At 41.4% G+C, this 24,572-nt stretch overlaps 1 pseudogene; it reads right to left on the bottom strand.

Moving 5' to 3' along the window:
- Positions 1-23,327: 23,327 nt before the first annotated feature.
- LOC145111894 (oil body-associated protein 1A pseudogene) lies at positions 23,328-23,678 on the bottom strand (annotated as a pseudogene).
- Positions 23,679-24,572: the final 894 nt, after the last annotated feature.

Below are 24,572 nucleotides of genomic sequence, written 5' to 3'. Positions count from 1 at the left end.
AGATGGAAAAAGTTCAAGCTATGGGATTTTCTAATTAACAACAAGGCAATTTTCCACCAAGAAGCAATCCAAAATGGCATCTACCCAATGTCAATTTCCAGCCAAGGCCACCACCTTATCAACCTAGACCTCCATTTCAGAATCAAATGCATCACCAACCAAATTTCCAGTCCTATCAACCTCCTCATCAATCTCAGTTCCAACCTTAAAACATGCAACAAGGAAGTAGTTCAAGCGGTTCAGGAATGTCTTTGGAAGACATTATAAAGAGTTTCGCCACAAGCACCCAATCATTTCAAAATGAGACCAATGCAAGTATCAACACTTTGGAGAAAAAAATGACACAACTCGCCGCTTCTGTGAGTAAATGGAGTCACAAGGCAAACTATCTGCACAACTGAGAAGAATCCAAAGCATAATGCATGTATCATTACTTTTGTAACGTCCCAAAAATTCATAGTAAAATTTTCATTTTTAAACAATAAACCATACAAGCAAGTTGTTCCAAAACCAATCAAAGTGAATATATTATTTAAACACCAGAGTAAATATTGAAAGTTTCCAATACGGAAAACTCTGGTGGATGCGGCGTAGTCACGTCGGGCCCTTCCCTTTCGTACCGGAAGTACCTGAAACCATAAACATAAAACCATAAGAACAAAGCTTAGTGAGTTCCCCAAAATACCACATACCATACATAAGAAAGTGAATGTTATAGGCCAAATCATAGTCTTACAATCATTTCCTGTCATGGGCCAAATCATGGTCTTTCCTTGTAATGCCGAGGGCCAAATCCCAGTCTTATATACAGGTGTCGGGGGCCAGATCATGGTCTTTCATACAATTTTCAGGGGCCAGATCCTGGTCTTTCATACAATTTCCTGGGGCCAGATCCTAATCTTTCATGCAAGTATCACATAGAAAACTAGCATTCTACATAACAGTAATGGACCGACATTGGTGCCTTCGACCCATTGATCTAGTAAGGAGACTCACCTCTCAATCAGAAAGATCGTTGAACAGGACACTGCTCCGAATATCTCTACCAGTCACCTATTCATTGGAACATGACCAAACTTAACTTATAATCAATATACCCAAAATACCCCTAGGTCAAACTCATGGTCAAAGTTAAATTCAAAGTCAACCGGGTCAACTCGGTAAGTACATTAGGCATACCCAACAGGTACATGGGGCGTACTAAACGTTTGACGATAGTCGAGGGGCTGACCACGTACGTGCAGCGTACCCTTTGGTACGCCCAGCGTATGCGGCTGCCACCCTTTCTTCCCATTAAGAGCTTAATCCTTAAGCTCTTTCGTCCAAAAATCCATATCTAGCCCTCAAATGATGTTTTTAATCATAAACTTTCCAACTTTATGATCTTACATGGCTATTAAGTGATCAATACCAAATATCCTAACTTCTTAACTCTTTAAGACAACCTAGCTCATTCATGGAAAGAAACTAAGGTCCAAGATTACATTTTTATGGTTTCTAATAACTCCATAACAGATAAAGTTTCCAACTTTATCCATTAGAATGGTCCAAACAACCCAGATCTAGTCTTTAAGTCTCAAAGGGACCAAAAGTGCATCTTTTTTAACTTAATTCATTAAGTCCAAGTCTCCAACCTTTAGATCTGAATGCATATGATGTTTAGATGAATAAATTTTCCAACTTTATCCATAACAAGGTCGCAAACTTTCAAGATCTAAACTTTATGAGCTAAAGTGACCAAAAGCTCATAACACCCAAAACTAACTAGATCTAACAAATGCATCATCAAGATTCAAGTTTTATACCTCTAAAAGAAAGATCAAGGTGAACAAAGTCTGGATCTACAAGCTCTAATGCAACCAAAACTTATTTAAAGAGCTCCTTCTTCTCCAAGATGCACCAAAAAAAACTCCAAAGCACTCAAGAACACCTTCTTTTGCTCAAAAGGCTCAAACTAGGGTTAGGGTTTCAATGGAGGGTGTTGGAAAGGTGGAGGCTGAGAATGGAATGGGTTTGGGGAAGTTAAGGAGCTTAAATAGGGTGCACGAAAATATGGTTTGGGCACTGATCGCGTATACCCAACGTACTCCAGGTATGCCCAGCATACTCCAGGTATGCCCAGTACGCCCAGCGTGCATCCTATACACCCAGCGTACTAGACTAAGCCCCAAACCTTCCTAATTTCTAATGGTCATAACTTCTTCGTTCCAACTCCGTTTTCGATGATTTTTATATCCACAGAAAGGTCTTGAAGAGCCCCACAATATTATTTAGATATCTTGGACTAAACAATTCCCGAGCAAAAATCCATATTTCATGCAAGAAGTCTGAAACATCACGTTTCCCGTTTTACCCTTTGACTCCAACACATACCAAACTCATGGATCCCGTAATCTACATTACACACATCCAAATGGGTCTAAACCTCTCTTTCCCAAAGCCTAAAGCCTTATGATACTTGATCTTCAGGTCAGGGCCCCGATTATGAAACAATCGAAACAAGATGTTACAGCTCTCCCCCACTTAAATTAGATTTCATCCTCAAAAACACTCCTTGTCACTTTCCAGGAAATCAAACGATCCAACCATATCTTCCAGATCCCTGATAAAAGTCGACCCTAACATACGATGGCCTTCCAATAATCGATCCCATCCTTAGAAGAATTCACATACTGACGACGAATGAATCCTTGCTCTCGCTGACCTTAACCAATAAAGGACAACCATCGCTACTCAGCTCAAATCCCGGAATTCAATACCTTATCTGACTTCCCGACATACAAAACCATTCTGAATCACAGTCAATATGGCTCCACTTCGCCATCTAATCCAAACGAAATCCTTACCACCCTAAATTATCATGTTGAACAAACATTCGCGTTTTCGATCTATCCAAGATCTTTTGAGCTCTGAGCTGATCTACCAATTATCTGAAGCGTTGGATTCCCGACCGGTCGCTGAAACTGACATCCTTTCAAGCGACTGTACCACGAGACTCTATCCAAGAGCCTGTCTGGTGAAGCTACCCTAACCTAATTGTATATAAGGCTTCAACAGCCCTCCTGTTCCAACCAGGGATATCATAACCAACCATCACATCGATGCAGTGTAACTTACTTTTCTCTAAATGAATGTTACACGACCAGCTATAGTCATACATCACGATCGGCCCCATATGAACCATAAGCTTTCTTGATCCTACAAATGGTGTGCCCTTCCCACAGTCTCACTACCCATCATTCCATAGTCTAATCCCACCTAGAGGAAACTACGAGCCAAATCGTAGATTCACCACACTCTCACAGCTGCTCATGGACCAGGTGAGTGCTACAGGTCACCCCGTAGTCTTACAACACCTCTATCACTATCTGCCAACCTAGTGAATGCTACGATCACCCTGCAGTCTTACAACATTTCTATCACTACCTGCCAACCTAGTGATTGCTACGACCACCCCGTAGTCTTACAACACTTCTATCACTACGTGCTAACCAAAGAAATCGTGGGTCGGAGATTCATTTGAATATACCCCAACCAGGTATTTGGGTCATGCTTTGAGTCCCAAGTATGAAATAATATTGCATTTTGACCCTTGGGTTTGAAAAAGATTGCAAGAATGGCCCTTAGTGGCATTTCGGTAATTTTGGCCAGGGATTAATACGTTGAGCGTATGTTGTGTATGCTAGGTGTACTGGGGCGGACCTTAGTACGATGGGTGTACACCACGTATGCAGTGCGTACCTGGTAAATCCTCAAACCCTAATTTTTAGAGTTTTTTCCATATATATGCATCAGTATCTCTTATTTCTCATTCCCTTATCAGCCTCCATCTGAGAAAAACGACCCTCTAGCTAACCCTAAGTGAGAAGGGTGCATCTTGATCTTACCTTTGTGTTTTGTGGCATTCTTGATGAAGAAGAAGTTGGTGAGAAGAAGTTGGAGCTTGGAAGCAACTTGGATCTGAGATTATCTCCTTGCTAGCAACCTTTAAGAGGCAAAAAGCACATAACTTGATTACCCTATCTTGTAGATCTAGTCATTTCTTCATTTAAGGCACTTTTGGTCCCAAATATGGTGATTCTTGAGTAGGGCATTCTCTTAACCAAGTAAGTCGTCCTTTCAGACCTTATGAGGGGTCTTGAGTCATAAAAATGTGGTCTTGATGCTTAGTTTTTCTCTATGCAAGCTCTAGATGGTCTTAAGGCATTAAGAAGTTGGGATTTTGTATATTAAGCACTTAATAGACATGAAAAGTCATAAAGTTGGAAACTTTATGACTCTTAGTGGTATTTTAGCCTTGGATCTAAAGTTTGGACGTGAGAGCTTAATGCATTAACCTCTTATTGAGAAAATGAGGTTCTAAGCGTACGTCGTGCATACCCGCTGCGTGTACGTGGTCAACCTCCCGACTCCGATCAAAGCTCGAGTATGCCCGGTGTAGGATTTGAGTACACCCTGCGTACTCGACTGAGTGGACCAAGTTTACTCCTTGGCCCGTTGACTTTGACTTTGACTTTGATCAGGGTTGACCAAGTTTGACTTAAGGGTATTTTGGGTATTTTGAGCTATAGTTAAGCCTTGGTCTCTATTTCTTGAATAGGTGACCTGTAGAAGTGGTATTTAGAGCAGTGTATTATTCAGCTATTCGTCAGACTGTGAGGTGAGTTTTCCTCACTATGCATGTGGGTCGAAGGCACCAATGTCTGCCCCATTCGTTATGTATCCTGGTATATACGATGTTTCTATACAGTAGTAATCTATAGATCTGTATGCTAGTCTGTTAATCTGGTTATATGATTATCTGTTTTTGGATATATGTTATTTGTTATGTGCATGTCGACATGGTATGGTGGGGTTGAGACTGTACTGCTTTGTGTTGTAAGTCAACGGACCAGGGCATTCCAACCTAAAGGTTGTGGGCTAGGGCATTCCAATTGGAAGGTGGTGGGCCAGGGGTAATCCAACTAGGAGGTTGTGGACCCGTTATGTATTGGGCATTCCAACCGTAAGGTTGTGGGTCGGGGCATTCCAACCGTAAGGTTGTGGGCCGGGGCATTCTAACCGTAAGGTTGTGGGCCGGGGCATTCCAACCGTAAGGTTATGGGCCAGGGGTAATCCAATCAGGAGGTTATGGACCCGTTATCTGTTTGATTATATGTTAGTGCGGTGGTACTTTGGGGGAACTCACTAAGCTTTGGCTTACAGTTTTAGTTTATGGTTTTATGTACTTCCGAGGATCGTGGGACGGCGAAGGCGTGATCGTACACAACTTCCTGTTTTGTCACTAGATCTTGGGGAAAACTCAGATTTGAAATAACACTTTTGAAACAATGACTATTTTTGTAAACAATGATGATGAATGGTTGATTTTTGAATATTTTAAATTTTTGTGATTTTTGAGTGTTATAGAGGCTCTATCAAAACCCTCAACCTAAACCTATTCACCAACCCGACATGTGCCACCACTAATGGGCAAGGTAACCTTAAATCTTATTCCTTGTGCAATCCCTTAGTCTGAGCGGTTCTCCCCCACTTGGATTCAACTGCGCTCTTCCACCCACAAAGTTGATAGATTTCCAATCTATCTTGCAACCTGACTACTCGAAGTTGTCGACGACTTGAGCCCACAAGTACTAGCGTTCCATTACTATCCAACGCTAGCGAACACACACCTGCTGAAATTAAATGTATACTCCCCAAAAAACCCCTACAAATCCAACATTCAAACCCAAGACTGGCTCACCCAAATATCCTCTAAGCACGGCTCTCGGTATGCAAAATGGCATATGAAGATTCTCAAAATAAAATGTATAGACCATCATGAGGAAAATTTTAATTTCTAGGTGGAGACATAGATAAACCACACATAACGTCTCACACATAACATACCATCACAAACGAAAGCAATAAGAGCATGAAGGAAAGAAAACATCACATACCTGCGACGTCAACTGGTAGAACTCGGATCTCCTCGGCCTGTGACTGCAATGCTCGGCTCCTCACCATGGGAACATTCACTTTGTCCTCGCGACCATCAGTACTCCTCAGAGTGGCTGGAGCAAGTGCCCTCACTACTCCCTTCATCAGCTCTGGAAATTCGGCCTTCTTGTGGCCCACTTGGTTGCAGTGGAAACTTAACGGACTCGTCCCTTGGGGACAATCTCTGCTGACATGACCAAGCCTGCCACACTTGTAGCAACCCGAACCTGTAGATCAACAAAATCCATCGTGCTGCTTCCCACACGTGTTGCACTTACCTCGGCCCTGATGGCCTCTTACTCGCTGATCATACGTCTTGGGTATCTTTGTAGGACCCCCAACTGTCTACACCTGTTCTGGTTTCCTCTTCCCGAGGCGCTCCAAATCAATCTCCCGCTCTCGGGCTCTAACTATCATGTTCTCTAAAGTCCGATAGGGTGAAAAGCTAACAAACTCCCTGATATCATCACGCAACATATCATGATACCTCACCTTTTACACCTCCTCGTCCACTGCATATTACGGAGCCAACAAAGCTCTCTCCCAAAACTTGGCAGTGGTCTCTGCCACAATCTCAGTAGTCTGGCGAAGGCCCTGAAACCCCCTCGTCATCTGTTGCACCTCAATTGTCGGTGAAAACTCCTCCTGGAATCTTGTGACAAACGTTTCCCAAGATATGGACATTACGGCCGCAGATCCCAATTCCCTACTGACCTCCTCCTACCAATCATGGGCTCGGTCCCTCGAAAGACAAGATGCAAAACCCAGCTTCGCCCCCTCAAGGTAGAAGCTCGTCTGTTGAGATTCTCCATGTCAGCAATCCATCAACGGCTAGCAATGGGGTCCTTAGCCCCAAAGAACAATAGAGCTCCACAAACCTTAAACTCTCGAAATGAGGGAGTTGGCGCTCCCAACTATCCTTCCATGATCTCGGCCCAAAAATCCCCGAGTCGCTCATCCAATAACTCCATAATCCCATAACGGTATGCGTCCAGATGCTCCTGCATAATCTTCATGATCCCCTCCTTGATCGTACCAAAGATCACATGAGTCTGCTCCAAAATACCGCGGGTGATCTTCGACGAGATGAACTCCCGCATCTACTCATCAATCGGCTCAGTTCCAGCACCTGCCACGAGTGCTCACCACCATACTCAAAAACAACCATACAATAATCAAAACATACTCAAAGAATCCTCATCCCTCAGGCTCCCTAGATCCTCCGTGCCTCCCCTCGATTAGAGTATGGATCATGTGCTTTCAGTAGTACGGACCCAATACTTCCTTCCACACCTACCCATACTTTCCTCAAGAGTTTTCCTGAATCCTCCAAGTCACCTTCTCAAATCGATACTCCAAGTACCTGCTAAGCAGCGTAACCCAACCCACTAAAGCACTTCCTAGGTTCTCCTAGGTTCCCGACCTCGCCCTGCCATCAGCTGCTGAAGAATTCCTACTAATGTCATCTAACTACTTCATGAATACAATCGCATGAAACAAAGCTTAAATAATCCTTCGAGTAAAAGACTTAACCCCTACAACGGTTGGACTCATAAAAGAGTTGCGCAATAGGGTCAAATCCATCACTCTAAGTTTATTTAACCTTTACACCATGCAACTTAACATATTCACTTATTAGTTAACTCCCATCACTAAGGGGTCCCACAAAGCACAAAGCGAGCAACATTGGTGTAGTAACACTCCAAGCCAGAAAACAACGAAAGGACATCTCAAGCTCACTTACTACTACCATGCTAGGAACTTCTATCCTCACTGTCGGTTGCCTTATGCATGCAAATTATACACAATATAGGAAATATGATCCTAATCGTATACAATTTTTAAAACATACACTTAGCAATCACTTCTACCAATATAGATGCATATCATCCAATTCTCCTAGGCTACAAGGCATCACATATCATGCTGATCTATCACGCAATTCCTAAAAGTATCCCTAGCCTTATCCTAGCATGTAAACATTCATATCATATATCATATCAACATGTATGGGTATTCTGGGAATCACTTACTTGAGCTCGTTTAGGAGGATAAACATAGAATTCTTTCTTGACTGTGATCATTTTTGGAGAAGAATTATCGGACTCGAATACAATTACAATTCCCCCAAAGCCACAAATCTCATTCATCCTATGTTAAAAGTTGTCCACCATATTTTTGCTTTTATCTTATTTCCTCAAGAGGAATTTAGCAAAGTCGGTAAAAAAGAGTTGGACTTGTTATGGTGTTCAGTTTATAGCCCCAATCTATGTCCTGACTTTAGACAATGGGTTATCTAAAAAATTCTAAAACTCAATAGAAGCAACAATGGGCAGCTACATTGTAGTGGCATGATTACCATTCTCTTAAAACATCCAGCCTTGGGAATCCGGTTTCTCGAAGGTCTTGATATTATTCCAAGTGAACGCCACCTAACCACCATTGTGTTCCATAATATGCAACTGCTACGGATGGATAAGCATCATGTTTATTGGCAGGTAGAGGGTGCAGATTATCTCCACGTTCATAGTTGAAATCGCCAACTTCTAACCCTCACTTACCCACTCAGTGACATGGACTGGTGTCTTGGATCCAATTTAGGTTATGCAATACCCGGAGACAATCTTGAACCATAAGCAAATAAGCATATTCCTGATGCTCATGTTCCTGATGTTGATGCGCCAATGCAACAACATCCCGTCATGCATCCTCACCAAGATATGTACATGCAAACATTTTAGTGCTTGCACACCGATTATAGATGCTTCCATCGCGACTATTCCAGTCTTTATGAAAGTGCTTTTGAAATAAATACATAAATGGTGGATTTGAGAGATGAATTTTATTCCTTTCGCGGTAGCCAACAAACACATAGTGTTGAGAGAAAAACTTGAGACACACTTGAACAAACGTTAGAACAAGTATAGTTGCGGAATAGTTTATCTCAAAGGATCTAAAAGCTCAACAATAAGAATAAGTTAATGAGTTAGATAATTAGAGAGTTAGTTGCGGAAATGTAAGGAAATATAAATGACAGCAGGTGTTATATCAAGTATACACATAAGTTAATTCTTAACAAGGAATGCATTCAGACCAAGTTAGTAGGTGAGATCAAACTTAGTGATTAAGTCACGAATGACTTGCTCCGAAGAGAGATAATATTCAGTTATATTCAAGTTAACTTTGAGGGTAAGAAATAGATGAGAGCAATAACACAAGATATGAGATTTAGGATGTGTAATTAGAGAGATGTAAGAGATGTGTATTGAATAAGAAAGATTGAGCTCTATATATAGAGACTCTAATATTACATCGGTTCAACTATCTATGCGTAGCCATGCAAGGCATACTGGACAATAGAGAGTTCTAACAACAGTAGATAAAGAGTTAAAACTAAGTAAGCTAGATAGTGAACTGCGGTTGGTGATGACTTCGGATGAGGTTGCTGAAAAGAGATGATTGCGGATCTTTGAAGGCTGCGGTAGACCAAGTTCAATACGGTCACTTTTATGATTCAACAATTTCCCCCTAAGTGACCTCTTTAACTTCTCTTCGGTTATCAAGTTTTAGGAACTTGATGAGAATCCACCAAAACTTTCTGACATTCTCCAACCAGGTGATCCTCCTTAAAATTTCGAACTTGACTTCGGCAGTTGTGTGTTTTGACTTTTGAACTGCGGTTCGACAAATTTCAATTTGATTCCTTGTGAGATGATTCATGGAAGTCATAGGAATGAAATATTTGATTTCATTGAGATTTCGCTTAAAAATGACTCCAAGATCAGGGAAGTTTGTTGCACCCAGAGATCTTTCTTGATAACCTTCAGTAAGCAATTGTGCAGGATCAAGTGGTGGCAGATCGAACTTTTTGGCCAGGGCAGCGTGAATGTTTGCATCAATTTTTGCGAAGTCACAAACAGTTTCCCTTAGAAATGAGCTTGCCCTTTCAAGTGCTATCTTCATCTTAGGATACTTTTTAGATTTGTTTTGGAACAGCTTTGCTATCAGGAAGACTTCTTCTGGATTCATGCATGGGAAGTCAGCTTGGGTGCGGACGTAGTCCTGATTCCTTCTTGTAAGAGTATACTGGATAAAGTCAGCTTTCATGAATTTACAGGGCTTAAAGTTCTTGACTACGGATGGTCTATCATTAGACCAGATCTTCTCTATTGAAGAAGCATGTTTGGCATAGAATCGATTGAGTCTTTCGAATTCCATGGGCAGTCTCTTGTGATCAGGTAAGCTGCGGTCAAACTGCTCAAATACAGTGAAGTATTTAGCATTGGGGGAGATTGGAAAATCCTAGTAACTGTCAGCAGGGGGTTCAACAAAAGTCAGATAGGGTTTATAGTCATCATCCAGCAATCTTCGGTGGGGATTGATCCAAGAATTGACTAAGGATTCAACCATGGTGATGTCGAATCCGTTTTCTCTCCAGATAAGCTCAGCAAATTTGGCTGCTTTCTAATCGGCTTTCTTCTGTTACGTTGCGGGAGAGTCATTGGAATGTTCGGATGACATGTTGGATGCTAGATGCTTGAAGTGGGGAGGAGTCTCCGGTCGCTCAGGAGAAGGAATACATTCCTGAATGATTTTCTGTTGCGGTGGAGACTGATGTTGCGGTGGTGTCTGATGGCTTGGACTCTTGTGAGGAGATGGTTGTGGTGAGAGAACTTTTTCATTAATGACATGGGGCTCCTATGTTGAGAGATGTTGTTTGAATGATGGTCTTCATCACCTCCCCCTCTTGAGGAATGCAAAACCGGAGCATCCTCAAGCCATTGCTTAAGACCATCGACTTTAGCACACACCTCCTGGAATTGAGCTTTGAGAGCATCAGCCAGTTGCTGATTGTATGGGATGGCGGTGTTGAAGAGCAGTCGATGAATCTCCTTGGTAAGTTGAAGAATCTCAGGACCATGAAAGTTGGAAGACAGAGAGCGTTGAAGTCTGGTGATGGTAGATTGTAGAACCGAGATGGTAGACTCATAGGCAGTATGAGTTTCAGCTATCAGCTTCTGTGAGTGAGTTGACTGGTCTGCAATGGCTGTTTGTGGATCTGCCTTGATTGCAGATACCTCAGAGACGAGGCGCTCCGCAGTAGCCATAAACTGCTTATGATCAACCTGACGACTTGTATCTAGGGATCGAATTCCCATTTCAACTTTTAAAGAAATTCGCTCAGCAGCTAGACGTTCATGAGTTTCAAGTCGTTCGATTCTTTCAATAAGTGATTATGGTCCTGGTAAGTCTTCAGGTTGCGGTTGAGTGGGCTTAACCGCAGCAAGAATCTGATCTAATTTGGCTTGTAGACTCAGAAATTCTTTTATGGACACAACAACCTTCTTTTTCTTCTTTTTCTCTTTCGGCTTGGAGGTTGAGTGTTGAGAGCCACTCGAAGCTTCTTCCTCATCAAAAATCATTAAATTGTCATCAGAAGGGGTAGGTTGATTTACCTCATTGAGATCAAAGTCATCGAATCCGAATGTAGGAGAGGAGCTAACTTCTATTGCGGTGCCATCATCTTGAGAATCTCTAACAGTTGGAGTTGGAGGGAGTTTTGATGGACCTTCACCACCAAGAGTGGACTGAGCATTGCAGACTGTTTCAACCATTGTGGACATCCACTCTTGTACTTTCAGAATGGTGGTGATAGTGTTGGCGTTATTAATGGCGTCTGCCCAATACTTTGCCACGGTTTCAATCTCCTGTTGTTTCTGTTGAAGCTGCTTGGTTTGTTGGTCCTTTCTTGCTTGAAATGCCCTACAGAAAGCGGCATATTTCTTGATATCGGATTCTGAGACCGGAGTGTAGTGTAGCCATGAATCATTTGATTTGTCACCGTCAAATCCTTGAAAACGCACCGAGGTGTCCCTCGGTTCCACGGATCCTTGCACAATGGTGCTCACCGTGCCTAAACCACATGGAAGAGAGGTAAGCAGAGTAGGATTTCCTGAGATTCTTCGGTCTCCTTGACACGTGGTCAAGTATGGCCTCGGCTTACTTTTGGCAAGGGCGGAAGAATTGCCCTGCGGTTGGGAAGGTGTTTGAAGTGTTTGGGTTACGGACAAAAGGATGGAGTTCAACTCCTTATGTAAAAAGAAATGTAGACGGGAAGCCCTGGAGACCTTAGGGCAAGAACTAGCTCCATCCCCTTGGGAGTGAGCTGGGGGTGAGTCTCCACGTTCAGTTAAAACAGACACACTTTCTGTGTCTGAGTGGAATTCGATGGTTGTATTGAATGGGTTTGCGGCCACCCCAAGGACTATCGGAGCCTTTTCAGAGGCTGCGGCATCGGTCCGGTCACGCATTTGGTCAGTGGGATTGGTCTTTCTTTTCTTGAGGATAGAGATAGGTTGTGCGTCATTATCAGAATCACTCATAGAGGGAGATTGAGATTGACTTTCAGTTGATTCGTCATCTGAAGACGCAGTTTGATTGAGTTTCCTTTTCCTTAATGGTTCAGTGAGTTTGGGAGCATCTGTCTTCTTTGGGGTTCCATGTTTCTTGATGATGTTGCGGGGGGCCTTGGTTGACTGAGACTAACTACTTGCGCCTTTTTGATACGTTGGATAGAGTGGTGGAAGATGGGACTGCGGTATTACCAGGAATGATGGGTGCGGATGAAGCTTGTCTGGGTAGAGGCGGGGTAGGAAGGTATGGGTCAATACCTTCTGTAGCCTCTATGTGGTCTGTGACATCAATGGTTTCAAGTCCAAGTGTAGACAATATGTGGACTGGTAGCCGTCTAATGGGTCCAAAAGTATATTGATCTTTAGAGGGGTTGTACCTTTTTAGATCTCTGGTGATGAAGAAGTTGACATCGTTTCCCATGCTTAGTCCTGCATCCGCATGAAGGTCTGAGATGCATAGAGACCAGAATCTTCCAAAGGTGAGCTCGGTAGGATTTTCTCTTGGACTTTCCTTGGGAATGTACTGCAAGAAGTCATCCCACAGGATCTAACCGTAGTTGACATCGTGGCCAGTAAAAATACTCCACACCAACTCTAACAGCTTGAGGCCCATATTATCAGTGCCTCCAGTTCTGCCTGACAGGCTGCGGATCATGAAATGACAAACGAACTGCCACACCGCAGGCAACTGATTCTTCTTGAATTTGCCTATGCCTTTCAGCTTCTTTTGGTAACCCATTTGGTAAAGTGCAGAAAGAATGTCTGCCATGCTTGGGGTGAAGATCTTTGTTGAAGGACAAACTAACAGGTTGATGGCGTTGAGGAATTTTTCTTTGGTCAGAATAACCAAAGAATCGTTCACCAGATTCAGATGCACTTCTTGAAGGTTGTTAAGGGGTCGATATGCAGAGAAATCACATTTGAAGAGGGTTGATAGATGTACCACATCTGTGAAGGAGTCGAAGGGACCAAACAGTGGGTGATTGGACAGGAACTTGATCATCAACTTGATCGGAGCATTGTAAGAGGAATGCTCTTCGAAAACTGCCCTAAAATTGCTTGAAGCAATCGTTGGCATTTGGTTCCTTGAAGCAGAGTCTGAACCAGTTGGGTTTGCTGAGGCAGATGCCTTGGAGTGTTTCTTCGATATACCCGATTTCACCATATTCAGAAGAGTGAAAAGAACTTGCAGGAAAACAGAGTGAAAAAGAAGTTCTTCTTGAGGGTTTTCAGAAAGCGTAAAACTTTCTTGGGGAAGAAGAAGAGGGTTTTATAGTGGCGGACTTGAAACTGTTATTGATTTTACCCTAAGTGAAATTGGATAAGGTAAAAATGTTTGGGTTAATTTTTTTTTATTAGGAAGAGTAATCTCAGCCACAGATGAGATAAGAAAAAGGTTTATTTTATTTTTGAGATTTTCCAAAAAGGGGTAGCATTTAATGAAATGTCAGTCCCTAAAACATCACGTCTGAAGAACGTGTGGTGAGGGGATTAATTCGTTGTATAAAAGAGGAAGATGTAACGGATTTGACGTTTTGGGGGTAATAGGAAGAGACAGTTTAAAAGGGATTTTTATGGAAAATCGTTCTTTTTGTCATCATACCCAAAATAGGTCTGACACAAGGTTTATTCAAAAAGTAGAACTGAGACTGTGATATGCTACACAAAGAATGTTTTTTTTTAATGTTTTTCTTATTTAATGAAGGATCATTAAATAGCACACCATGTTTCAAGAATTTATGAAGTAGTTGAGAAATCAATCAATGTGATTGCGGATTGAGACTTCATTGCGGATGGGTCTTTTGTCATTGCGGATGGATGGTTAGATGACTGCAGTAGAAGAACTGAGGAGAACACTTGAACAAAGAATTAGTAACAACAAACAATAAGGACTATTGAAAGATAGATATGATATATAGTTGCGGTACATAAGATATATTGTGGTACATAGAATATATTACGGTACATAGGATATACCAGAACTATCTATCATAAATAACTTTAACTAGTACCGTAACAGAGACCAAGGATGGACTGCGGTACTTATCAATTCAAAAAGAATTGTGGGTCCGGATTCATCATTCCTAACATTTGTAAGAAAATGTTGAGTTTTGTAGAGTCAAGTGCCTTAGTGAATACATCAGCAATCTCTTCATGAGTATGGACAAAAATTAGTTCAATGTTGCCTTTCAAGATGTGGTCTTTGATGAAGTGATACCGTAGTTCAATATGCTTTGTTTTAGAGTGCTGAATTGGATTCTGGGAAATCGCTATAGCACTCTCAGAGTCACAATAAATTGGTATCCGCAGCATTTTGTATCCGTAGTCCATAAGTTGTGTTTTCATCCACAAGACTTGTGAACAACAGCTGGCTGCGGCCACATATTCAGCTTCTGCGGTATACAGTGATACACAATTTTGTTTTCTTGATGACCAGTTGACGAGTCTTCCACCCAGAAATTGACATCCACCGGAGGTGCTTTTTCGATCTAGTCTGCATCCGGCATGATCCGCATCAGTGAATGCTTGTAGGCTGAAGTCATTCCCTGCGGGGTACCATAAACCAAGAGTCTTGCTGCCCTTTAAGTATCTTAGAATTTGCTTGGTTGTGGTCATATGTGACATTTTTGGATCAGCCTGGTACCTTGCGCATACACCTGTTGCAAAGACGATGTCTGTTCGGCTTGTGGTGAGGTACATAAATAAGCCAATTATACCTCTATAAGTCTTGTGATCCACTGATTCTCCGGAAGGATCAGCAGATATCTTATATCCGAAGGCCATGGGGACCTTAGCCGAAGAACAGTTGTCTATTGAGTATTTCTTTAAAAGTTCAGTGGTCTATTTCTTCTGATGGATGAATATCCCTTGAGGGACTTGTTTCACTTAAAGTCCTAGAAAGAAGTTAATCTCTCTATTCATGCTCATTTGGAACTTGTTGGTCATGAGCTTAGCAAATTCATCCACCATTCCTTGATCAGTTGATCCAAAGATGATATCATCCACATATATTTGTACAAGCATAAGGTGATTACCATTTGCTTTTCTAAATAAAGTAGGATCAATCACTCCTCTTTTGTATCCGGACGAGACAAGAAATTCAGAGAGAGTCTTGTACCACGCTCTTGGGGCTTGCTTTAGACCGTAGACTGCTTTTTCAAGCTTGTAGCAGTAGTCTGGGAATTCAATACTTTCGAAGCCCGGAGGTTGCTGAAGATAAACCTCCTCTTTTAATTCACCGTTGAGAAAAGCACTTTTCACATCCATTTGATGTACTTTGATGTTCTTGTGGGTGCGTATGCTAAGAAGATTCGGATGGCTTCCATTCGTGCCACCGGAGCATACGTTTCATCATAGTCAATACCTTCAAGTTGACTATATCCCTTGGCAACTAGCCTTGCCTTGTTTCTGACGACCGCATCGGATTCATCCAACTTATTCTTGTACACCCATCTAGTACCAACAATAGTGTGACCTTGCGGCTTCGGAACGAGTTGCTACACTTTGTTTCTTTTGAATTCTTCTAGTTCTTCTTGCATTGCAGATATCCAGTCTAGTTCTAGTAATGCTTCTCTGATCGTCCGGGGCTCTACCAAGGACATAAATGTTGCGTAGTGACAGTGATCAGATAAATCCTTGGAAGATCGAGTCTGGATACATGCGGATGAGTTGCCGATGATTTGACCTGGTGGGTGGTCCTTCGTCCATACGTGTAGACGGGGTTGCAGATGATCAGCAGCTGCGGTAGAGGGAATGTCTTCAATATCGGAAGACTCTGCGGTTGGAGACGGCAGTTTCCCCTGGACTTGTAAACAGCCTGCTGAATTGTCTTCAATTGGAAAGGTGGGATCAGAGTTTTCTTGGGCAGATGATGAAGGTTCCCCCTGGATTGCAGACGGGAGTTTCCCTTGAACCTGGGAAGGTTCCTCCTGGATTGCGGATGGGAGCGTGATAATTCTCGAGTCTGTTCTTGTGTCAATGTTCTCTATGTTTTCATCATCCGAGTCCGAATAAACGTTTGATGGTTGAAATCCTCTGCGGAGAGGGATTGGAGCTGCATCTTCTAGTACTGGAACCTCGATGGTTGTTGTATGGTCCGGAGTTGAGTTTTCCCCCTCAACCGGCGAGGTGGAAGTATTTAGTGATACCTCATCGGATGGTGTAGGACCAGATACATCAGCATGCTGCTGTTGAGCTTCCGGGGACACAAGAAGTTCGGATAACTTGGTTGTTTCTACAGGGTCGAATAGATCGGCATAGTTTACTTCAACTAGGTTTAGTGGACCCGAAGAAGCAGGAATATCACTTTCTAGGATTTATGTGGTTTCGGTTGATGGAGCGGTGTTGCGGATGTGATAATCATTGAATTTGACATCAAATCTTTCAATTATTAGCCTTGTGCGTCTAATGAGAACCCTGTACGCAACTTTGTTTGTTGAGTAGCCAAGGAAGATGCCTTCATCAGACTTCAGTGCGAATTTATTAAGGTGGTCTCTGTTGTTGATTACGAAACATCTACACCCAAAGATATGGAAGAATCGAACATTTGGCGTGCGGTTGTTAAGGCCCTCATAAGGAGTTTTACTGAGACGCTTGCACACAATGCTTCGGTTCTGCACAAAGCATGTTGTGGCCACTGCTTCAGCCCAGAAGTAGAGAGGAATGTGTGCGAAGTTGAGCATAGATCTGGCTGCTTCTACCAGAGTGCGGTTCCTTCGCTCTACTACCTCATTTTGTTGCGGTGTGTAGGGAGCTGAGAAGTTGTGAGTGATGCCCTTTGAGATCAAGAAACTGTTTAAGAGGTGATTGGTAAACTCAGTTCCATTATCACTTCGGATGCGACGCACTGGTAGTTTGATTTGAAGTTCTATCTCCTTGATAAAATTGATGAGTGACTGCGGTGTATCTGACTTGAGTCTAAGAAATAAAACTCATGTGAAGTGTGTGAAGTCATCAACTATAACCAGTATGTATTTCTTGTGGTGAAGACTGGCCACGGTAGATGGACCGCAGAGATCAATGTGCAGGAGTTCCAGTGGTTCAGAAATTGAAGAATTAATCACCATAGGGTGACTTGCTTTGGATTGCTTTCCACATTCACATGCAGGACAGAGAGTATCATTGCTGAACTTGAGGATTGGAAGACCTCGGACGAGTTCTCCGGTGACCAAAGTGTTGATGTATCTGAAGTTGAGATGAGCTAGCTTGCGGTGCCATAGCCAGCTGACTTCGGATACTGCTTTGGATAGAAAGCATAACTGCGGTTTGCCTATGATCAGAGAGACGTCCAGAGGATACATAGTACCTTCGGATTGGGATTTGATTAGACACGTGCTCCTATCGCTTATCATTACATAGCAAAATTGATCATCAAATTCAACTCGATGTCCTGCCTTACATAGTTGGCCGACACTGATGAGATTGTGTTTAAGGCTTTCTACATAAGCAACCTTTTGAATAGAGAAGTTTCCCGTAGTAAGAACACCATAACCTCGGATTATCCCATTCGCATTGTTGTCGAATGTGACATTTCCACCGTTGCAAATTGGCCTGAAATCTCGAAGGTATTCTAACCTTCCGGTCATGTGCAAGGAGCAGGCACTGTCGATTAACCATTCTTCTTCTTGTTCCTCCTTGCAGAAGGCCTGAGAATTACACGGTTAGTTTAGGCATCCAAACTAGTTTGGAGCCTGGGACAAAAGATGAGTTTCTGATTGATGCATGAACCGAGGTTGCAGGGACTGGTTTCGTGTCAACTTTTAATCCTAGTCCTGGGTGTTTGTGAGTTTTTGGAGTGTTGCAATTTTTAGAAAAGTTATGAGGTTTCTGAAAAGAACCAGATTTGACATGAGATGAACCATTTTGACAACTACATTGACATTGACATGCTGAAATTTTGTCTTTTGTTCTGACACCTTGTTTGGTCAGCGGTCTAAATGATGAGGTAGGCTTGTGACCGGTCCGAGAGTGGTAAGATCTGACATTGGTGCTATTGGAATTTGAAAAGGTTTGTTTCGAAAAAGATTTAGCACGTGTAGATTTCTTGGACCTTTTTGTTGGGTTTGGTAAAATACCCTTCCACTTGTTAAAATTTTGATGTGATTTCAAAAGTGTTGGAGTGGGTAAGATACCCTTCCATTTTGTATCATCTGAGGAATAGATTTGAAAATCATTGCTTCGAAAAGACTTTACTTTCTTTTGGGTTGTGTCAGATGAGTTAGGAATGACTGCTGAAACTGTACATTCCTTTTTGTATGTTTTCTTGATGGGAGAGTTTTTTGAAAAATAGTGATAGAAAACAAACTTTTCTGGACTCTTGGATTTTGGAAATCTGATATGCCTTTTGTTTTTAGAAAAGATTTGTCGATTTGTGCCTCAGGATCGAATTTGCTCTTTGAAAGCCTTTTTAGCTAAAGTTTTTGGAGAACCGCAGTCATTGGTGTTCAGCTGCGGTTTCCTGGAAACCTTTGAAATTTTTTGAAAATGAGGGCTAGATTCATCCGAACTTGAAGATTCAGGGTTTTGAGAGCATTGACCTACTTCAAAGTTTTCTATGGGTAATTCATGATGAATGGGATGAAGAGTCACAGAGCTTTTGATTGAGGACTGTGGTAAGGATGATTTGACTACCGCATAATAAGACTGAGTTGGGACTTTTGTAGGATTTTTGTGGGACTTCTGCGGCTCATGATTGTAGTGAGAGACACTGCGGTCTGAGGGCAGAGATGGGAAGTCCTGTGAGACTTCGGGACTCTCTATGACAATTTCTTCATCAACAACTGATGAAGTATGAGAATTTGGATAGATTATGCCACAGACAGGAGTTTGATCACATGTGTGACCCGAAACCTCAGGCACAATTTCCTCAATGACACAGTTATTACTTAGATTATGAAGTCTACCAAAGTGTGTTCTGATGTCTTCGGGAAAGGTCTTGTCATTGACTGGGAAATGAAATTCTCGGTCCGGAGGGACATACAGTCAATCTTTGTTAAACCGGGGTGAGGAATCCTTTGCGGTAGCATATCCATTGGACCAACCCCAATTGTATGTATTGTCCACAGTTCCATTATTCACCAAATTTTCAATAGTTTCACTTTCATTGAACAGTTTTTCTATTAATAGATTTAAGCGTACAATCTCACTCTGAGCTAAATCTCTTTGGTTCAAGGCTATCTCTAGTTGTGTTTCACTCAACATTCTTGCATCTTTTTCTAACTCTAAGTCCTTTTCTAACATAGCCATTTTGAGTCTTTTGTTGTCCAGTCGTCCTCTTACATGAAACATCTCTTGGGACACTATGTTCTTCTCATCTAGAGCTTTGTTATAGTCTGTAAGGACGGCAGCACATGTGTCATTGAGATTGTCTATGAAGGGTTGACAGTCATGCATGTTATATTTTAGAGTTTGAATCATGAGTTTTACCTGTTCGACGATGCTTAGAGTTCCATCCTTTGCCATGTAGCAGTAGTTCTTTTCCAGCTTTGTAGACCCATCGTCATTCGCAGTTGCCAGCATGCAGATCTTGCATTTTCCTTTGGCGTTGCTGATGGCTTCTTCTTCATCTCCGGATGACCACACTTGATGGTCTCTTTTGACATGGGCTACGTATGCCCTTGCCTTTTCCTTTTCTTCCAATTCTTGAGCCATTCTCAGGTAGAATGCTCTATCTTTCACTATATTTGCCTTGCAGTCTTTGGCAAAATGATTCTCTTTGTTGCACTTGTGACAAATCACAACATCATTTTTGTCTTCTGAGGGAGTACCGGAGTCAGTGGTTTGGATGGACTGCGGTGCCTCCTTGGGTTGAGTATTTTGAGATTGCAGTGGTGGATGAGAACTTTTGGGATATCTAAAATGGTTATTTTGCGGGTTGAAGTTGCGGTTAAATGGAGGTTTGTTGAATTGCTGATTCTTACGAAAGGAAGGAAGTGGTAGCCGGTTGAACTGTTGGCTAACAAGAGCAATAGCCTTCTGAAATTCTTCTTCATCATCATACTCTGAGTCGGCTTCATATGACTGCGGAGGAGTGTCGTACGAGGGAGAGTAGGATTGATTATGTGGAGCTTGTGCTAGAAGAGCAAGTGGTCCTCCGAAGTCAGCACAGTCTTTGAGTACAGTGGATTCTTGTGCTTGCAGTTCCCCGTAGAGCTTGTAGAGAGACAGGAATGAATCTTTCTATCCCCTTGAACTATCATCTTAGTTGTAGTCCAATGTCTTCCCAAACCATTAAGAAACTGAAGGTTTGTTTCATGGTTACTGCGGATGGTGCCAGCATTAGATAACTTAGTGACTATCAGGTTGAACCTTTTGAAGGAGCCTTCCAAACTTTCGCCAGTATGAGCTTTGAAATTGTTGAACTCATTGAGTGCAGTTGTAAGCTTCTTATCTTGAGCTTGTTCTGAGCCCTCATACAAGTTTTTGAGAACTTCCCAGATCTCTTTTGCTGATTTGTAGTTTATGATAATGTCGAAGTTGTCAGGAGCAACTCCACAAGAGATTTCATAAAAAGCAACAGCATCATTTTCCATTTTATCGAGATCATCTTTAGTGGGACGGTTCATGACTGGTTGGCCTCCTCCTAGTCTGGTTGTGGCGCCGTCAGTTTGAACTGGTTTAAGAACAGGGACATGTGGTCCTTCTTCTACGGACCGCCATACATCTCTACCAAGTCTCCTTAAGTATCTTTACATTCCCTGAGACCGGTGATGATATTCATTTGCCACCAATATTGGGGCTCGATTAGAACCACCAACGCTGTTGGAAACATTTAGAGATAATGATTGTGCCATATTTCCTTGTTTTTTTTTAAAAAAAAGTTTTTTTTTAAAAAAAGTTTTTTTTAGGAAATGAGCTTCAGTGGTATAGAAGGCCTTTTGAAAATCAGAGTTTTGTTTCAAAAAGCAACCACTATGGCTCTGATACCAATTGTTGAGAGAAAAACTTGAGACACACTTGAACAAACGTTAGAACAAGTATAGTTGCGGAATAGTTTATCTCAAAGGATCTAAAAGCTCAACAATAACAATAAGTTAATGAGTTAGATAATTAGAGAGTTAGTTGCGGAAATGTAAGGAAATATAAATGACAGCAGGTGTTATATCAAGTATACACATAAGTTGATTCTTAACAAGGAATGCATTCAGACCAAGTTAGTAGGTGAGATCAAACTTAGTGATTAAGTTACGAATGACTTGCTCCAAAGAGAGATAATATTCATATATTCAAGTTAACTTTGAGGGTAAGAAAGAGATGAGAGCAATAACACAAGATATGAGATTCAGGATGTGTAATCAGAGAGATGTAAGAGATGTGTATTGAATAAGAAAGATTGAGCTCTATATATAGAGACTTTAATATTACATCGGTTCAACTATCTATACGTAGCCATGCAAGGCATACTGGACAATAGAGAGTTCTAACAAAAGTAGATAAAGAGTTAAAACTAAGTAAGCTAGATAGTGAACTACGGTTGGTGATGACTTCGGATGAGATTGCTAAAAAGAGATGATTGCGGATCTTTGAAGGTTGCGGTAGACCAAGTTCAAGAGGGTCACTTTTATGATTCAACACATAGCCATCATGTGGATACTCTAATGCATCGAGTGTTGTGTTTGGGTGCTCAACCCACACGACCACTATACTACCATCCATACCCTCCACCATACCATCCACAATTTATATAACAATATCATCCATAATATCCGCCTCATGATCCTCCTCATAGTCGATATCGTTCTCTTCCCAAGCATCGAGGACGATGCATATTTTTAAGCTTGTGGTGAGGGTGAAGTCATTGCATTGCATGTCATTCGATTCCATTCATATTATATAAAAAAATCATTTCATTACATAATAAATTTTAAAAATAAATAAATAAATCACAAAAAAAGATTATGAATTTCTCATTTTTATTTTACCTTTTCATTTAGGGTTTTTGGGTCATTTTCATGCATTTTTCTCTCATCTTTCTTCTCGTCTTTAGGATGTCTTTTACTTTTTGTCACAATACACAGTCAAGTTCAAATTTTTTTCTGCTTATACTCTATCACTACTACAAAAACACCCTTTTACGACACACAATACGTGTCGTAAAACGCTCATACGACACGCAAATGCGTGTCAAGGAAGGCTCTTTCATAACGACAGACAACACGCTTTTGCACGTCGTCTATTTACAACATGCATTTACGACGCGCAGTTACGACATGCATTTACGACGTTCCTTTATGACACGCAATGCGTATGAAGGAAGCCCCTGTCATAAAAGAAGACGACACGCCCTTGCGTGTCGTAACCTTACGACATGCACTTATGACACGCAATGCGTATCAAGGAAGCCCCTATCGTAAAGGAAGACGACCCTTGCATGTTGTAACCTTACGACGCACGTTTACGACTTGCAATGAGTATCATTAAATCTACTGTCATAAATGAAGATGACACGCATTTGCGTGTCATAAACTTCAGCTGCTAGTGACGATACACATTTATGACGTGCATTTACGATACGCATTTACAACGTGAATACACATAATAAAAAAACAAATATATACCAACACATTCAGTTTCATCTAAATGTCAAACAAGTTACCTAACATTACATGTCAAACAAGTTACCTAACATTACGTGTCAAACAAGTTACCAAAACATTCAATTTCATCTTCTAAAATACACAACAAAACTTCATAAACCAGCAGTTTACACCCACCCACCCACCATAACAACTCTTTTTTTTTCTTCTCATGAAAGGAATGGAATGAAAACAGAGGGTTAGCGGGAATAAAAAAGACACGTTTAGATGGAACCTTCCATATACGCTTTGTTATCCCTTTCCTTTTGGAACGTAACACCATAGCGAGACTCCACATATGTAATAATAATCGATCGATAGAGTTTCTACATAAGTTGCAGGTGATCAACATTGGCGGAAATCAGGAAATGTAAATTGTACCTTTAGCGAGATTAGGGTAAAGTTGGCCATCACGAGTTAGAGCCATCATCACCTGCGGGAGACTTAGGGGAAGCTGATCGCCTCTATCCACCTGCCAAAAGTGAATTGTCTTCCCGTAAGTTTTTTCCACTTTCTCCAGATCTTTCCGCTCAACCGGACCAGGGACGCCGGGAAGGAAAAGGACGCCGCTCTTCACCTCATACTCGTGGATGTGCCACATTGGCTTTTCTGAATCCGGCAAGGTTAATAACAGTTTTGCTGTTATGATGTATTCAACTCCGATTAACCGAGCGTCGACATCTGGACAATTGTAGATCAAGCACTGTCTCATTTCCTTGTTTTGATGGCGACCGAGACGGAAACATAGATGGAAGGGAAATAAGAGAACAAAATAGAGAGACGTGGGGAGGGGGGAGAGAAGAGAGTCGAATAGTGTTTTGAGTGTTTAAAAAAGCCCTAGAAATTATCCTTGTGATTTTGTGATAAGAAACGCGTGTTTGAGGAAAAATTATAAAGCGTTCGCAGAGGACACACATTTAAGATAAAACGTCCTCCGTGTTTGTAATTTTTTTTATTGGACACTAATTTTAGGGCACGCACAAATGCGTATCCTCTATCCTTGAAATTTTGAAAAGCTGACATACTTTTTAGGACACGCAAAAAATGCATATCGTAAATCAGTATGTGTCATTGTTTGCGCGTCATTAAAGGGTTGTTTTCTGGTAGTGTGTTTACATGTGGTCTCACTAATTTGTGAAAGTTTAGAAATAATGAGAACATACTTATTTTCTAATTCACTTAGTGGCGGTGCATTAAGGTGTTTTATGACAAGCAGCTCCTCTTAAATCATTCGAGTCACAGCAGATGGTAATCAAATATAGGGCGTTTTAAAAATAACCGATAGTACGTCATTGTGTGTATCGATTAGGATAAGTATCTTGTTTTCTCTCATGGCGTGGCATAGAAGTTCGCATAGTGACCTAGTTTAGTTTTTAGCTTATATTGATTAGTCATTTGTGTTTATGTGTTTGTTTCATTTTGTATCATATTGTTTAGACTAATTGATCTTTTGTTGAATTCTATATATGTTCTTCGCTTGGTTCAAAAAATAAAAATAAATAATAAATAATAATAATAATAGAAAAAAAAATTAGGATTTATACAGATTTTTCAATATTTATCTGTGTATTTTGAAGTCAAATCAATTTTCCACAAGATAGTTGTT

Source organism: Lactuca virosa, chromosome 5, assembly GCF_052849685.1.
Source record: "Lactuca virosa cultivar CGN04683 chromosome 5, Lactuca_virosa_CGN04683_v6, whole genome shotgun sequence".
Taxonomy (NCBI): Eukaryota; Viridiplantae; Streptophyta; class Magnoliopsida; order Asterales; family Asteraceae; genus Lactuca; species Lactuca virosa.
This window is presented reverse-complemented; position numbering and strand designations above follow the sequence as displayed.